General features: G+C 41.9%; 1 protein-coding gene across 8 annotated transcripts in view; it reads right to left on the bottom strand.

Annotated features, from left to right (window-relative positions):
• ANKRD44 (ankyrin repeat domain 44) overlaps positions 1–18226 on the bottom strand; it is a 131160-nt gene that overhangs the window by 72359 nt on the left and 40575 nt on the right. The window contains exon 1 of one of the 8 annotated variants that reach the window (XM_063162460.1): positions 5918–5939. The exons of the other annotated variants lie outside the window; for them this stretch is intronic. The gene's annotated coding sequence lies outside the window, so the exon portion shown is untranslated. Of the gene's footprint in view, positions 1–5917; positions 5940–18226 lie in introns of those variants that run through there. 8 annotated transcript variants of the gene reach the window in all.

Below are 18226 nucleotides of genomic sequence, written 5' to 3'. Positions count from 1 at the left end.
CGGAACGGTAGATGGTTTTCCTTCCTAATTATTAAAGGATAGTATATTTTTGGAAATTATTTCTAAAACTTGTGACATCGTTAATGGGTTATTTCATTAACAGAAATATTTTCCTTTAAAAGTCTTCAAATTGTTAAGAAGTTGTTAAACTCTATTATAAAAGGGGGGGGAAAAGCACAAGCAGAGAGCAGATTATATATAACTATTATTAGAATTAAGCAAGGGTGCAGGGTTTTGGAATGATGAACAACTGTTTCATCAGCTCAGCTCTCTGGAGCTTCCAATTACTTAAGGAGAATTTCAGTCGGGAGTGTTCACATTTTTTTCTGAAAATGTGAACTCCAGCAGCTAACAAAAACCTTTCCATGCTACTTTTTCTACAGTTACTATGATAAGTATGAAACTTACCAACAAGTTTTATTAGAGGCCTCTTTACTTTGTGCTGCAACAAGCATTTTAGTAAAAAAATAAAATGTGTCTGCAGACACCTTCCAGAGTTGCAACATATTCCTATCTTTACTGCATGCAGGGCAATCAAGCTGGACTTCAACCCACCAGGTAAAATTAACTTGTTGAACTGAAGGCACAGTGATTTTTTCAGCAACAGAATTTAAACCCACATGGAAGAATGTCCTGTGGCTCACCTGGATTTCACAGAGCCAACAAGCCATTCCAAGAGAAAAAGTGCAACACTGGGAAGTTCTCCTCCATAGACCTGACTGCCACCAAGGGGCATTGGCAAGTCTCTGACTCCAGAGGAGATGAAGCATGTAAGGGGATTGTCTCAAGCATAATTTTAATTACTATGTCCAAAGCAGGTGCTGAACCTCGTAGTAAACTTTGCATTTTTGTTGAGTAGTTAGTAACTGTGACATATACTGAACATTTTGCCTTGATTTTACATATCCTGACTCACTGAGCACGACTTATTTAAGCCAGATATTTGTTTGACAGGAGGTAGAGGCTGATAGGGAAAGGATGATTGACTCCCATGTCCATTTGATCTCACAGACAATCATTTGCAACTCTGAGTGAACAGAAGCTACATTTTGATCCTTTATTAGTTCTAATTGCCTTACATCAAGTTCCTGGACTAAACACTTGGATATATCCATGTATTCATGTAAATAGCAAGGCAATGTAGCAAGACACACAATCATTTCAAAGTAGTATTGATTCTGACAGTGTTTAGCCAAACACCTCTGTTTTTTCTGAAAGTACCCCCACTAATCAAGATTACAAGGTTGTCTGCTATGTCACATCACATACATCTATTTCCTTCCATTGGCCAAAGCAAGGAGGCTACTCCTCTCCCTAATTTTAGTTTAGGACTTTTTCTCTCTGCACATACAGAACATGAATACCTGAAATGCAGTTTTAACTTACAAGTTTTATTACTGGATTACTGAACAGCCATTAACTGGATTTCTCTTAATTCTTAGAGTGCATTTCCCTGATGCCTAGTTTTTATACAGTTCCATGTACAGAAATTACTCAATACTGATAATTTTCAATAGGCTTTGTAGTCTAGTTCCCTTGCATCAGGGGTTAGCCTTTTACTGTGTTTTAGGAATGAATTGCTGGGTAAATACCAAAACAGTTTGCTCTTAATTTGTTAATTCAAAGGATGCAATCCTGTTGTAGGAATTTCTATATACACTTCTGCCAACAACGTACTTTCACAGAGCTGGTATTCAAGGGAGAAGACTGCCCTTGGATGGCTGCTAAGAGGTATTATACAGCAATTACAGATCTTTACTAAGTGACTCAAGGAATACTTGTCCAAGCAGCTGAAAAGCCAGTGGAGAGAATCAAATCTGTAGATTGAGTGTACTGGTTCCCTGGAATCACTGTGACAAACTAACAGCACTGTTAAGTGAGCAAATGCACTTAGAACATTTATACTGAGCAGATCAATAAATACCCTCTACACTGCAACATGTCAAACACGGCAGAAAAAAAAATTCAATTAATTTAATTCTATCTTATTATGTCTGTTTATTGCAGACTAGCCCAGTGATTTAAGGATTGCACATCAATCCTCTGCAGTAAGGACAGCATGCATGCCTACACATTGCTATTTATTTCAATTTGTTCCACTGTGTTCAAATGCTCAAGGTCCAACAAACTTATATGACACTCATATTCAAGTTATTCAAAAAAACATGAGCCAACACTCCCAAAACTAAAAAAGAACCTCTGCATGACAGAGGCACTTCCAAGCTGAGAGATCTTCATGTTGTTTTTAGGCCAGCATTTAAAGGATGCCACTGTGCACTGACACTTTGCCTGCACCAATGGCTTTCTAACTTGCTGCTATGCTGTGTTCTAAGTTGCTTAGAGGGATGTAATGGGCATTTAAGTTTTATTCCAAGAAGTGTTGGGTTTTCCTGTAATGGCCCCCATTTCTATCTATATAATTTACAACAGCTTCTCCAGAGCCTCAGGCTGTGTTTGTCTTTCAGACCATAAAAAGGAATTCACAGCAGTGGCACAGGGCACACAGGAGCAGTGGAGAATTGATCACAGCTTCATTTGCTGTTATGCACTCCTGAGAATAGGTAAAAAATTATACATAAACTCCAAACAGAACATATGTTCAGCTTCAAAAGCAACTTTCCCAACTTTTTAAAGAAAGACGAACTGGAGAGGGGTGTCTGCATTTGCCTGCACAACACAAGCCCACAGCTGAAAGCCTCTCCCTCCAATGCTTTCATCTAATGATGAATGGCAACTTCATCAAAACACCAACAACTGCTCAGTGACCAAAGAGGAAATTCCCCAGTGCACACCTGTGGCTCCCAGCATGGTCTAACCCTAAGGGACACGTGCTCAGTAGCACCCAGGGCATCAGGGGAGGATTCCTGCAAGGACCCTCAGTGTGGTACAAACAATGCTCAGTGTGCCTGGTGCTTTCTCCCCTCTCAGGAAGGCAGAAGTGGTTCCTAAGTAATTGTTCCCAAATGTCTGAATAATTCATGCAATACTAACACACTCCATAGGTAGTTCCACATGGGCATGCACTCAGCCTTTCCCACAGTGGCTTCCCAAACAAAGACTTGAACACTACAGAAATATTTGGTGCAGAATTAATTGGAATGCAGTGATTCTAACACGACCAGCAGATATTGCCATTGCTGGCAACATTACAAAACCTGAGATTAACCACTGGTGTACATTGCTGACTGCATGGCAATCACAAACAGCTACAGAAACAGAGCAGCTCCAGCCATCCTGCTGGACAGCCAGGCAGGTGGTGCAGACTGCAAAGCCTTGGGCAGCATGACCTGCAGCAAAGGACTGCATCCCACCCCTCCAGCTGAATTCAGCTGGGTGCCTGGTACCCAGTACTGACCAGGTTCAGAGGCTGGAATTACAGCCTGCCAAAACACCCTTCTGCCTCTTCTGGATGGGAAAATCACATCCTCAGCTTTAGGTGAACAAGTAGATTTTGTCAATGTACAATAGCTGTAATGAAGGAGGAAGGGAGAAGCATGATCACTGGAAAAGGGTTAAAGCAGTAGCAGTAGGGCTGTCTGAAACAAGATTGTCTGATGATAACCCTTCCATTAAAGATCTTGTTTTGAACAGTGCTTACACTAGGTTTGGAAAAGAACAACCTGAACTGCTTAGAGCATGGCTCAACCCTGAAAAGAGAGCAGGGCTGTCACAACACATCCTGCATCACCTGCTTTTAAATGATTTCCCCTCCAATACAGCTAAGCCTTTGCAAAAACAAGCTGGGCTTGAGATTGGAAATCCAGGCTGTGCTCCCACAGGCTTCTGGCTCTTTGCTCCCACTCAGCAAGGCCCGGATGGCTTTTGCTTACACCCCACCCACCAAACTCCCCGTCTCCGGCCAGACAGAGAAGACAATGGATCTGATTCTATAATTAAACATAATCACAAATAATCATTTAGTAAACCAGACGTGCAAACCAGACTATACTTCACTACACTTGCCCAAAAGCACACATCATGTGAAGTAACAAGAATAAACCAGCTAAACCCCTGCCTCCCCACCACCACCTGCACCCTGGTCCTCTCTGTGCTCAACCCTTTTCCCTCTCCTACTTGAAAGCAACATATTGAGACAGCTGAAACTTTAACATATTTAGTCAAGCTTTCATGATACTTAAAAAGGAAAACAGTCAGAATTGATCCTGCTTGTGCAAGGCTGGGCCCAGCCCGGTATTTCTGTTCGCACAATTTGTGATATGCCATTCCAGACAGTGCAAAACAAGCCTCTGGCAGATCTATTTCTGGTGCTAGCTTGGCTCCGGATTTTGGCTGCCTCCCATTTTTCATTAGGAAGCCTATCAACTGCCCCAAGAATTGCTTATATTTCCAGGTGAAGTGAAGGTTACATCCTGCCATTCCTGGAATCCTGAAATTCCTGTACACACTGAAAAGTGCTGCAAGTTGCCTAGGTTTCATTCAACTTATCAGTTAAAGGCACCAAAATAACTCTTGGCCTGTTAAATTTAGATCACTTCTAAAAAGGAAAAGAGCTCAGACTGTTTAATTCAGTTTGCCCAGCGTCCTTTCCTTCATTCTCATTACTGGAGGCTGTCCACCAGTCTTGATTTAAGTGCTAGGTTTGGTTTTAGTCTTGGCATTTAGGACTGGGGGTGGATGGGTTTTTTTAAAGTGCCTCCAGATCAGATCAGAAAATTAGTTAATAAATACTATCCTGAAGTTACATTAATCAAGTGGAGACAAAGACTCAGCACGATGCAGACTAGTTAAAATAAGAAAGCTTTTTTAAAGGAGACAAAAATAAACATAGTAGCATAACATTTGTTATATTCACCAGCATTTGTTACCCATTTTAGTAGAAAAAAGTCTGTCACAGACAGCATAATAAAATTTGTTGGAATACCCACAAAGATTGAGGATAATCAATCTAATAGTACCCCGATTTTTTCTTCTCCTCCTGAACTTGTTTATTCAAAATTTCTTGGGATTTTTCTTGATACAAACTGTGTGTTGTGTAATATCTCACAACAGACATATCAGCAGCACCATTAAATAACAGCGATTGTAATGGCAGTACCAAAAAAAGGATCCAATTCCTTCTATAAGTTCTCAGCAGCATGTGCTGCACTACTTATCCATTTGAGCACTTCTTGTCATATCTATATTTTGTTTCCCAGAGCTTTTGTCTTTTGTTTTCCCCCCTCCCCCATAATCCATCAATCATTCAGTCAGAAGCAGGGAAGAAGTCCTGGCACCAAGGCAGTGTTTCTGAACAAGAGTACAGCAGACAGTAAAATCTCTGGGGGCACAAATTCCAGCTGGTGTAAATCAGCTGAAGCCAGCTTCCAAGTGAGAGGCCCTGTGCCATGTTACACCACCTGCTTTCCAAAGGGCCCTGCACGCTGTCCCCACCAGAGGCACAGCTGAGAGCTGGCCAGGGCAGCATGAGGTTATGAACCCCAAGAGAAATGAAACTGCCAGCAGCAGAACAGAGCAACAGCAGCCCAGTGACACGTCCGCTCCTCACAAGGGATTTCAGAATAAAGCAGTTAGGGGAGAAACTCGCTTGAAAAACATCAACCCTGCCAAAAGCTTCATTTCCTGCTCACTTGTCTTCAAACACATTTCAAGCAATTTTTTTTTTAACCAATTGTTTAGGTGCTAAATTCCACAAGAGAGAAAAAATAAAAGACAATTAAAACCAAATCTGTGTGGAGGGAGGAACGCTCTGAGGGCTGAAGGGGTTCATGCAGCTGGTCAACTTAACCTGGGACATCTCCTCCGTTCAGTGGCCCCACATCCTCTGGAGACCACTGATATCCTGCCTGCACCCAACTCCACCAGCAGCAATGGCAGTCAAGCAGAAAAAGGAAAAAAGCAACGGAAATGCTGCAAGTTTATCTCCCTTCAGTTTATCACTTATGAAACTGTGACTTACCCCTCTTCCTTGCCAAGGCAAGTGTGTGCAAGGGCTGCAACACACACTGCAGCTGGCTCAAAAAACCCTTTCCATAGTCCTCTTTCAGTGCAGCAGCACAGCAAGAGCTGCCTTTCATCTGGCAGCCTGGACACTCAGCAGGACAAAGTAATAGCCCAGTCTATCTGTAATTAAGTGCTCTATCTGATATGTGCAGCACACATGGATACTCATCACACACACTAATAAAAACCCTTTCATTTTTAGAAAATTAGTCCTGATTTAGAGAACTATAAAGAGGCAGCTGATCCTGTAAGATCTTACTTGGTAAGATCAGGACTTCCGCTGGCTGACGGGGTCTGTTTTATATTACTGTACACACAAAGAAGGCAGCTATGAAACAGAGAGCCACAATAAATCTGCAGATACTTCACAACTACAAGAGACTACACAAGGACGTTGGAGGGCAAGATCAGAATTTATAACCACTTTGACAAATTATACAAACAGCCAGGCTGGAGGAAGAGTAGGACACTGCTCAGGATGGAGGAAAACATAGCCTGCCTGTCAGTGAGAAATCCAGGGTGGTTACGCAGCAGTTCTGTGTAAGAAAGAATTTGGGACTGCATTTTACTAACTGAAAGTAACTGAACAACGCTCTGAAAGAGGAAGAGACTTAAAATAGGATTATGACTCGCAAAGCACACAGAGGTCCCTCCACACTGCTCAGTACTGCTTACCCTGGCTGGAGTGAGACATTTAGTTTAGGGCACCACTTGACTTGAAGACCAAAACAGAGCTCTAAAACATGATTTACAGGGAAAACCTAAACAGATCAGAGCTGGTCACAATACACAGAACACAACTTAAAGGAAACATGAGAACTACTTGCAATACATAAATGTTGTTATTAAAAGAAATCATCTATTTTCCACATCCAAGATATACAGAGCTTAAATGGCTGCACACAAGGAGGATGCATCTCTGCTCCATTAAGAGCAACACAAATGAGGACACGGGTTGCCAATTTAGCTAAGTTACAAACTGTGAACTGCAGAAGATCTGTTTCAAAAATAGATCTAGTCCAACAATCACTGAAAGTCAGAGGTATTCTTTTCTGCAGGCTTCAGTAGGCAAAGGATTGAACATATGAAAGCAAAGGAGGCCAAACAAAATTCACAGCACACTTACGTGAAGATAAAGGTTAATGCAAAAAGGGTAAGCTACAGCAGAAATCAATAAAAATATGCATTTCCAAAAGTTCAAGGGGAGTCTAGTGCCTTTGGTTAGATGCACACTAACACATGGCAGGACTCCAGCAGAATTTCAGATCCCATCTTATTCACTCATCAGAAGGTAATTTCAGCTATGGGGTTTATTTCAATGAGCTCATGCACAGAGTTTCTGTTAAGGACAGATACATTTTGCAATCACAATCCCACATGTTCCTGAACCTCATCTTCCTCTTAAAAGTGACCTGCAACACTTCCAGCTCCAGGATCACAAAAAAAAACATTAGGGAGGGAGAAGACATTTTAGGGACTTGAACAAAACCTGAACTATCTGATTAGTCTGGCCTTACCACTATATTTCAAGTGGATCTTGCTCAGGCTCCCCTTGTGCTGCATGCCACACACACAGCCTCAGCACTGCCTGTCTCCTACGCACTTCAGTGCAGCTCATTCCCCTGGTCAGCAGCTGCCACCCCCACAGCCACCCTCCTGCCAGCTCCAGAAAAACTCAGAAAATCTCCCAACTCACCTTCTCCTACACAGCCAGGGCCAAATATACTTTAAAAGGCATGAATGACTAACATTGATGTTTCCTCAATTCTCTTAGAGATCATGGAGCCCACAGTGCTCTTGAAGAGCACCACAGTTGGTTATTATTGTTTTCATAAAATACTAAAATCCTTTGCAGATTTTAGTGACTAATAGTTGTTTTCTGCATAGTTGATATAAAATTCAGATTTAAAGTGTTTAACTACTGAGGCTGATGACAGGGTTATTTCCATTACTAGCAGAGTAACTATGTGTGAACATGAAGATCAGTTCATAACACCACTTCATCTCTTTCTTTACATTAGGCATGCTACAGCTGGCATGGAGCTCCGCTCAACAACCAAAGCAGATGTTTTACCTCTATTTTGAATCTGGAACAGATTAGCAAAGTTAGTTTGATTCAACATGTCCTGATAATATCCTCGTTCTCAACCTCAACCAAATTATTGAAGCTGACAGGGAAAAAAAAAGGAAAAAAAAAAATCAAGCTTTGCTGATGAGTGCAATGTCAGACAGCCAGGCCTAAGAAATTAAACGGAAATTTTAAAAGGTTTCAAAATTGTCTTCACTTCAGAAAACAATTCAGTATCTTCAGAGCACGATGCATCTGACCGTGACAAATCCAGCAGTGTCAAAATTGCTTTGTACAGACACAAATTAAACAGAAAGATGCGCTGGAGAGCTATAATGAGCTATTACACTTTCTTCCAACAAGTTACCATTGCAAGTTATGAATAGCTTTGTCTATTGTCTGAAAAGCCTGCGAGATGTCTCTGAGACCACTGCCACAGTTTTGAGACTCAGCGTGAGCCTTCCCCTCATCACACTCGATGCCATGTGTCAGGTCCATCTCTGCGTGTGAGAACAGCTGACCTTGCATGGGCAGCACCAGCCAGAGGGGTGTGTGTGCCTTCTCATCAGGGCCAAGGAAGTGGCATGCAAATCTCCCTCCCCTCCATTTCCCCTCAAATAGCTTCCAGTCACGGTCACACTCTTGCTGAAACCCTTCAGCAATGAGAAGAAAGGCAAGACAAGGGCTCGGCTCCCCAGCTCCCAGCACCAGCTGATTTTGCACACGCAGCTGTCTCTGCATGCTTCCTTCCAGTTCCTGTCATACAAACCAAGTGGTGAGGTTGGCAGTCAGACACAGCCCAGCTGTGTTAGAAACCCTCTCTCTGTCCATGTCACATCCAGACACATTGATCTGGTCTGGGATAATCATTGCCCAAATGGGGCTTCCCTTTCCAGAGAAAAAGGCTCAGCCTCAGAGTGAGGGTCCTGGCAAAGTCAAGGCAAGCCCCCCTTACTCCTGAGCAGTCTCATCAGAGCCTCTCTGCAGCAGAGGAGGGCAAAGAATCATCCAGGGAACAAAATGAAACACAAGAGAGGGACAGAGGACAGTCCACTTCAGATGGCCCCTCTGCAAAACAAAGTGCTCAGAAATACAAGAGACGCAGGGGAAAAAACCCTGTTTTTAAAAATGCCTTTTTAAGCCCAAACTGTAGCTGCGATCTGTAATTGAAACCCCATTTTTAATTTTGCTAGAGAGGCCATAGCTTATTAAGGCTGAAAGTTAATTAGACTTGCATAGCTTAACACTTCAGCCTCTCATTTATTTTCTGTGAATTATTCTACTTCAGTAGTGAAAAGCTTACTATTCTGTGTTGTTGTCGTGCACCATAAGTCTGATACCAAAAGAAACGCTTGCAAAAAACAGCACCTAAGCTTGCTAAAAAATAATTAGTTGGGGCTTTTTTAAAACAGTTTTTATATTAAAAAGCAGCAAATCTCTATTTTGAGTCCCTAAACACAGCCACTCAGTTATTTCGTGAATATTCATGTACTAGTCTTGCTAAATTCAGCCCAGTAAATATGCACCCTTAATACAAAACACCCCTTAATCAGCTAACACGTAACTGCTGCTTGTCAAGGCAGTGGCAATGTGCTTAACACTCATTTTTGTCTGTGCTGTTAAGCAGGGCATTATTCTCTACCTCTCTAATGACAACAGCAGAAAAAGCTGGTGGCAGCTTGATCAACTGCCTAATGAGATCCGGAAATCTGAATTACAGTAACCTAGCTAAATGGTAAAGCCAAAACAAACCAGAGGATTTCCCAAGCCAGTTGGAGTTCACCATTCTTTTGTGATTGATTCCTTGGCCACACCACTGTGGATGCCTGTGGTATTTGAACACTTCCTTCTGACAGGGAGCTCTTTGAGTCATGCTGCCCATCAGAAAGGAGGATGTTTGAGGACAAGCTGAGGGAACGTGTCTGTACTGCCACTAGATATCCCTATGGCATCCTGGAAAAGGGATGTCTGTCTGGAATTGTGTACTGGATATGAACCCCATACATGAACTCAAGAATAAGCAGGTGTAGACCTTACAGTTTTCATTCTAAATGTACATTACATGTACATTACAAAACAGAGCCTGCAGAACTAAATTAGTAACCATCTCCACTAATTTTCATAGATTTTTACAAGCGACTTCAGTAATGCATGAGAAGCTGAGAGCATCTAAGCTAAGCCCAGGCTTAGCCCTTCACTTACCCTTTTGCAAGGAAATGGAACTTACCCTTAACCCCTTTGCAAGGAACTGGTTTGGTAAACCACTGTCCTATTTTGCTGCATGATTTAACCACTCTCAGACTACCCTGCCCCTCTGATCTGCTAAACAAGCAAATCTCTCTGTTTCTCACAGCCTCCTCCTCTCAGTCCTTCAGAAGCTCTTGCCTGTTTTTCATGGCAATGATCCTAATTCAAGACCTGTAGGTCTCCTTCTCTGATATCTTGTTTCACTGGTGGGTGCAGCTCACTCCAACACTTCAGAAAAAATACAGAAAAGAATAGCCTTGCTGTGTCACAGACCTTGGATTTTACAGAACAAGCTAAACAAAATTTAAGAGCCACCTAATAATGTTCACATTTAAGCTGAAGGCAGAAACTTTCAAATAAAGCTAAGAGACTGACAGCAATGCTTGGTGCTTTTAGAAATCCCAAACACAAGAATCTGCATGATCTTTCTGAGGGATGGAGAAGTTTTCAGAGGGGTGGGAAAGGTTGGGCCATCTCACCATCTTAAGTCACCATGATTGCAAGGAGTTAAAAAATAACTGAAGAAGGAAGCTAAAAAAAGGAAGCAGACTGTTCCCAAAAGCCTGCCATAGTGCTCTCACTGGGAGTCGTGCATGGGGAAGTCCAGGGCTCTTCTGCTTGCAGCCACTTTATGTAGGGTCCAGAATCCCTTCCCCTCTGGGGTAAGAGGAGCAGATGACAGCTTCTCTGTGTTATCTGCTGCCTCTCACACACCAACTGAAACTACACTGTACATGGGGGCTGCCCAAAGGGAATTCAGTGCACTAAGTTAAAATGATGGTTGGCGGAGAGCTTTAAGCCACGGGGGAAATGGCAATGTTCACAAAAAAGGTGGATATACCTTTCTCCATCCTAGTCATATACCTGTACAGATTATTTCAGGCTCTTTAAACACAGGCAGAATCTTGAGGAAGTAACAATAGAGAGAGGAGGGAAAAGCAGCAAATTCTTCCCGGTGAGGACAAGCCATCCCTGGCACCTGCCCTCCTGCTTTGGATTAGCCAGCTCTGTGATCTGGACCAAAACTGGTCCTGCTCCTCCAGGCTTCAACAAGAAGTTACCTACATGCTTTGAGTAAGGCAACCTGCATTTTCAGCAGCCTCATTTATAATCTAATTCCAACTTCTAACTTGTAAGCCGGATATTTTGTGAAATTCAGAAGGCGAAATCCATACAGGCATAAACAGCAGACAAAATGCAGGAAATTTCTCATCTCTATTCATGCCATAGCAATATGTAGACCAGGGAGACAGACTCCATGTGTCTGATGTATTTTAACTAATTCTAGTTCCTGAACTAGAATTCCCACCCTTGAAACTGTTTGGATCCTAAAAGCATTTTAAGTCATTTTATTTCTGTCTCTACAGGAAGAAAAAAAAAATCAAAACATCTCCAAGTCATATTAAATATTTGAAGAGAATTCTGCAAACCAAGAACAAGACATTTCTAATCTAGGTCATCTTATAAAGACATTAGTGTCACCATGCTAAATTTCTACTCTCCTGAGACAGAGCTGTCACTGGTTAACTCGCTGCACTGACACAGATTCTGAGAAAAGCCCCAGGAAATATTTTTGGCTGATTTCTGCGAAGAAAGAAAAACACAAATCACATTTTTAAATGGCTGCACCCAGCCCCACCAGCCCGCTCAGTTTCAGATAATGGAACCGCACAACGCTGCTTGCTCTTGCAGGAAGTAACAACTGATAACAGGCCAGACTTTTTGCAGCTTTTCACTGGAGTGCTCTCTGACTCCAGCTTCCATTCAGCTTTCTGTATTAAGAGAGCATGAGCTGGCCACAGAGTTTGCTAAGAAGTGTTTAACAGAGATAAGGGGGGAGGTAAATCACGGGAGGACACCAATCACCAGCCTCCAGCCACACTCCACTCAGGCTGGATATCTGCACTTACCTTCATCCCCAAGACAAAATGTCCTTTGCTGTGCAAATCCTATGCCTTTCCATCTCCACAAATTGCTGTGCCTTTCTTATTGACCAAGTTTCCTCTCCCAGCAATTAACACAGAATCATAGAATAATAAAATGGTTTGGATTGGAAAGCACCTGAAAGATCATCTTGTTCCAACGCCCCTGCCATGGACAGGGACACCTCTCACCAGACCAGGTTGCTCAGAACATTTGACCTGGCCCTGAACAGGGGATGGGGCTATCCTTGTGTGTTTGTAGCTATCCAAACACACAAACTCTCTGAGCTGTGTCCTCAGCAGCTTCCTCCTGGCTACAATCTCAGAGGCACAGGCTCCATCTTTCCAGAGAATTGTCACTTAAAAAAGATTTGTCCTTTGTATATGATTTAACTGGAAAAATTAAGCATGGACTATTGTCTGAAAGAAGTTAGGGGTTTTTAATTATGAAGAATTATATTTGGACAAAAGGAAAATAGTCAGGTTTAGGGCTACTGAAAACCAAGTCCTGAAGTGCAGAGTGTAAGGAAATCTCATTGTGTGCACAGACTGAACTCAGACTTGTCCTGTCCAGTGGACATGTACCCATTAATTATTACTTGTGCCAGCAGCACCAATGCACTGTGGCTCAGGACTGACAGGGAGCAGCTCTTTTGCTGTTATCATGAAACATGACTCAGTTTGAAAATCTTTCTGAAGAGCTGTCACACACCTCAGCTTAAAAAAAAAAATTTATGGCCTGTCATGAAGGTGAAGCAGTTTTCCTAGAATAAGAACAATTCCCAGTGCTGTGCCCACAAGCTTCAACTGGAAATTCAGGAACAACATAATGAAAAGGAGATTAAGAAATTTATATATTAAAGATCACATAGCTTTAAAATGTAAGCAAACTCTTAGAGCTGTCAAGGATGGATTTACAAAAACAATGGTATCCAGCACCCAGAATGATCACATCACTTCAAACACTCCACTGTGATTTTAAAACTGAGCTTCTAGAAAGTCAAGAATTACAACCTGAATTACCTGGGGTGAATTCAAGTAATGCCTGTAGCTTGCCCTATGATGGTGATATCTCTCCACACCTCTGCTTGGAGGTTATTTTAGAGTCTCTAATTTGTGCTAATTTCCAAAGAAGTTTAAGAAAATTTGGGAAGAAATTTTATTCTCATAGTCAGAAAGCCAGTTCTCACATTCGTTTCTCCTAATCATTTCTCACAAATACTGCTGTTCAAACACCCGAACATATTTTAAATGTAATTAACATGTTCTGGAGACATGAACAAATGCCAAGTCTGTTTGCATGACGAGGGGAAAAACCCCCACTGAACAAGCTGGAGGTTCCTGAAGCCTACAAGGGGTAATCGTGCTGGTTTATAGCAGATTGGAATTGTATTACCTAAAGCTGATTAAAGCTGACAGGCAAGTGAAATGCTGCATTTACACACTTCCACTAAGGTGACACTGACAGCTATAATGAAACCCATAAGTCAGAAGAAACAAGTAGCTTCTGCTATTTTGTTCTGCCAAAGCCATTGCAGGTGTCTCAGACCACGTTTTATATGCAATATGTGCTGCAGCAGCTGAGCAGAGGAGCTGGGAAGCATTTTCCCCCCAAGCTGTCCATCCCCAGGACTTGGCTCATCGAGGCACAGACACATCCTGCTCTTACTGATCTCCACTGCTCATTTGAAAAGTGACAAAAGTCACATTGGTGCTGGTAAATGTGTCTGGTAAATGTGTGTGCTGCTGCCTTCAAACTAAATAAAGCACCCACTGCCCTTTGTGGGCAAGCTAGACAGGCAGCAGAAAACTGTCAGACTGCACATGGCAAAAAAATACATCTACAAAGAATGGCAAATTTGCAGGTGCTCTAAACACATCTAACATCAAAAATGACCCATGACTTGTTTCTTAAAGACACAGACCTTCCAGCCTGAGCTACTGAGTAGGTTTGAATACTCACTGCATACTGAAGATCTCCCTTGTAACAGCTCAGCATCTCAGCAGAAGCCTGAACTCACCTGAACTGCCACATCTTCCTTTTCCAAACTGGGGCTCAGAGCCACCACACTTTGCAGCTGGAGATAAAAGCATTTTTCCATCCCTCATAAGGGCAGATCCCAACTCCACAGACCAAGAAACAAGCACAGAGAAGCATGTATAAAATTGCTATAGGACTCATTCTCCTTTCAGGTATTTTCAGGTTTTATGCTTTCAAATTTTGAAAAGCACTAAGATGATTTTCCAAATTTTTTGTTGAGTGACAGCATTATTGAATTTCCTAAGTTAACTGGCATTTATAGAAGAAATGGTGATAAGATCTGTAAATGAACTCCCAGCACCTTAGCAAATGGAGTTATAAGAAGCTAGGAAAAATTGTTTGTGCTTTCCTCATCATCCTGTTCCACCCACAAAAGGCATTTACATTAATAGAGAACCTGGCATTCATAAACCTGTATGGCATCAGAGCACTGGGGTCACAACTGCATTCCCACCATCCATTCAAAACAGCAAGAACTTCAAAATCCTTGCTCGCACTTGGTCTCTGGGATGACTTGTTCATTCTCACTCCCAGCTGTCTTCTTTCTCCTATGGAAGCAAGGATTGAGACTGTGAACATCACTCCCAGTCCCTTTCCAAGGTAGGTGCCATAAAGTCAAGTCAAGGCTGTATGAAAAATGCTACCCAGCTCTGAATCTGGTTGTAAAAGCAAAGATGCAAATGTACATACTTAAAACACTTCACCTCAAAGGCTGTCCCCATCAGGGCACCAACTGGACACAAAGATTTCCAAAGGGAAAACACATCAGTGACTGAAAGCCACATCCATATCAATGGAGCAGAATCCACTACAGGGAGTTTCACAGCTGAAGCACTGTGGGCAGGGTAGAAGAGGAGGATGAGGGACAGAGAACTCCAAGCTGTTCAGGCAGCTCACCCTACACAGACACAGAGCATCCTGGTTACATCAGAGGAACCCATGGGAGTCGAGAGCCCAGCTGGCTTAATCGCAGCTAATCAAAAGCCAGGAGAGAAGACCCAGGCAGTGAGGAAACAAAGATTAATTGCTCCAGAGAATCTTCATGCACACATGGTTTCTACTGCCAAGGTAACACTTTATTTCTGTTACCCTCATCTGGATTCCTTGGGCAACACTGCTGGTTCCCACACTGGCCTGTGCTTTAAAAACCCAGCCTGAGGGAGAGCTGAGTAGCCCAGGCACTGCCTGCCCTTCCTTCCTAAGCAGCTGGCATTAGTCATGGAATAGCTCCAGTAAAAAAACTGGATCCATGATTGTTCCCTTTCTAGTGCTGCTATTTCATATCACACCAAAAATCCCACCAATGCCCTCAGTCACACAGATGGCACAATAATTAATGTAGTGATGGGGGAAAATTCTCCTCCCTGCCCCTTCTCCCCATGGGACTGGTCCAGAAATGCCAGCAGAGTGGCAAGGTGGTCTGCAGCCCTAGAACCCACACTTTATGGGGTCCATCACTCAGGTACCCACCACCATATCTGTCAGCTGCCCAGTATGCCCAGAGGACAACACACAACTCATATGTAACCAGACAGCATCACATCAGAGACGTAACCAACCATTTTTCAGACCCACAGAACACAACAAGGATGGAAGGAAGGACAGAAAGAAAAGAATAGGTAATTTTACCATGCCATAGGTACAGAAGATGAAAAGCACTTCATGCAAAGTACAAAGCAGAAGAAATGCATTCTGACTTTAATATCCAAAATCTTTTAACCATAAGTAGTTTTTTGCAACTGTATCTCACAGAGCCATGGCTTCAGCAGTATTTCCAGGCTCAGAGTGTAGTTCTGGAAGCAGTACATTGTGCACAGATAGTTTGGTAACCAGCACACGTCCAACATGAGACTGGCTGCAAGCATCACTGCACTGCCGCTGCCGATCCCTGAAAGCCATCCCAAGCAGCATCCTCACTCTGACTTGGGATTCACTGCTAAAGTCCCTCTGTGGCAGAAGAAGGGTTAACTCATCTCTTTAAAGAACTATAATTAGTCCAACAGGAAAATAAATTCTGTCTTCCTGATTCAGGGACAGTGAGTGCCAAGAAGTCTGAGCACACATGCAGAGAGGGCAGATAGGCACAGCTTCCAAAAGCAAGCTGTGCTCTGACACCTGAATTTATATGAGGGACACAGCCTGATTTGTCTTCAGTAATCTTGTTTATAAAGTATAATGCTTTACTGGTTTTTGTTTGCTTTGTTTTTTAAATCTGTCTAGGAAAACCAAACTATGCCATACCCGACTCTTCTGCATCAGTGCTGCTTGAATTTTAAATGCAGATGATTCATTCTTTTTCCTTTTTCAAAGGCCAAGGAACTCTAGTATTACACAATTACAATAAGTGCATTCTAAATAAGACCTTCAAAAATTAGCAGTTACTGTAGTTGATATATAAAGCTTGCTTTGTAGATGTGGCTGACTAAAACATTAAAATGCAATACTGGATGAGTTTTACAATGCTTTTTTTTCCTCCCATGTAAATTTAATTTCATTTATCAGTTCAGCCTCAAGTCAGGAGTTCAATATTTAGTTCCTATATTTAATTACGTTTCCTTTTCTTTATAGCCTTCTACAGATAAATGTTTAATCAGGGTGTTCAGTGTAATATAAAAATTACTGGAGTGAAAATAATGAAGTAGTAATGGTCTCATCCTTATACACAACATAATATGTTAAATTCTAGAAGGTTGATTTAAAAAGGGCAACGATGTCACTGAATGAAGAACTCAATAATAAGCCCTCAAGGAGAAAATGAGCTAAATAGTGGTAAAAATGAAAAACCAGAAGATTAAACCATCATACCTTTTAGAGAGTATCAAGGAGCCATTCATGCTTTAATAAGTTACAAAAAAATCAAAATAATAAACTGAAGCTCAATGCATGCTAACTTCACCCATGATTCCAGTGGCTATCTAAATGTGCCAGGTTTGGGAGTGGAATCACCCGTCCACATCACAGCAGTAGCAGAAACATCACCTGGCCCCATCACTTTTGCACTAGGTCAGAGATTAGAAGTCTAGTTTTTGTTATTCCAGTCCAAAAACTACAATTCTTCATCACCCCAAACTCTTCTGTTCCATAAGAGTGCAAGGAAGAACTAAAACTTGTTTTTGACAATGTCTGTGTGCAAGCTGAGTGATAACAACCATTGCTCCTGCTGTCATCACTATTACCCTTCCTTCACTTTGCCTTTCCCCACAGTGAATAACTTGGTTTTCCATGATTATTCAAAATAAAACTTGCTATGGATCAAACATCTTGGCTACTAGAAAAGAGGCAATTTTACTGTAAAACTTGCTGCATAAAAATTATATCTTTCCTATGTATTTCCAGGTAGTAATTCCTGGCTATGGCTGTGTAACATATGTTCTCCCCTAGTTTTGTCTGGTTTGGTTCTGCTTTTTGCACATTTTTTTTTCTTTGTCATAGTCACTGGTGAGGGCATTTCTTCCTGCAGAAAGCAGAAATTACTCATTTTAAATGGGCTCCATCAGTCTTCTGAAACTGCCTTTGCTTATTGTGAGCAGACCAAGCTTCTAATGCTTCTTTTTTCTAGGTCTTGCAGAGACATGTTGTTCATCAAATCCTATCTAGAGAGGAAGTTTCTTTTTAAACTGGGCAGGAGGTAGATGCTTTGCTCCATAAAGCATGAGTTATTGCTCAGATTTTTACTTTTTTTTTTTTTTTCATTTACTGTCAAATAGTTTTTGGACATTTAAACCTGATGCAGCATAAAAATCCTCTGAAAACCTGTAACATTAACTGCATTTTTAGACAAGGCTTCTCTAGGAAACACTGCAAATTTTTGTTATCCATCAGCATCCTCCATTTAGTAGCCTAAAGAATGCAAAGCTTCAATTCTTTCTATCTTGTCTTCTGTGCTTTCCAGAAATTAAAGCAGAGAGCCTTACTGCCCTAAATTGGGAGCTATCAGGTCACAGTCAGACTGAGGCTGATATGGAAGTTCAGTCACATCAGCTTTCA

Source organism: Melospiza melodia, chromosome 8, assembly GCF_035770615.1.
Source record: "Melospiza melodia melodia isolate bMelMel2 chromosome 8, bMelMel2.pri, whole genome shotgun sequence".
NCBI lineage: Eukaryota > Metazoa > Chordata > Aves > Passeriformes > Passerellidae > Melospiza > Melospiza melodia.
The sequence above is the reverse complement of the archived record's forward strand: the minus strand, read 5'-3'. Positions and strand labels throughout refer to the sequence as shown.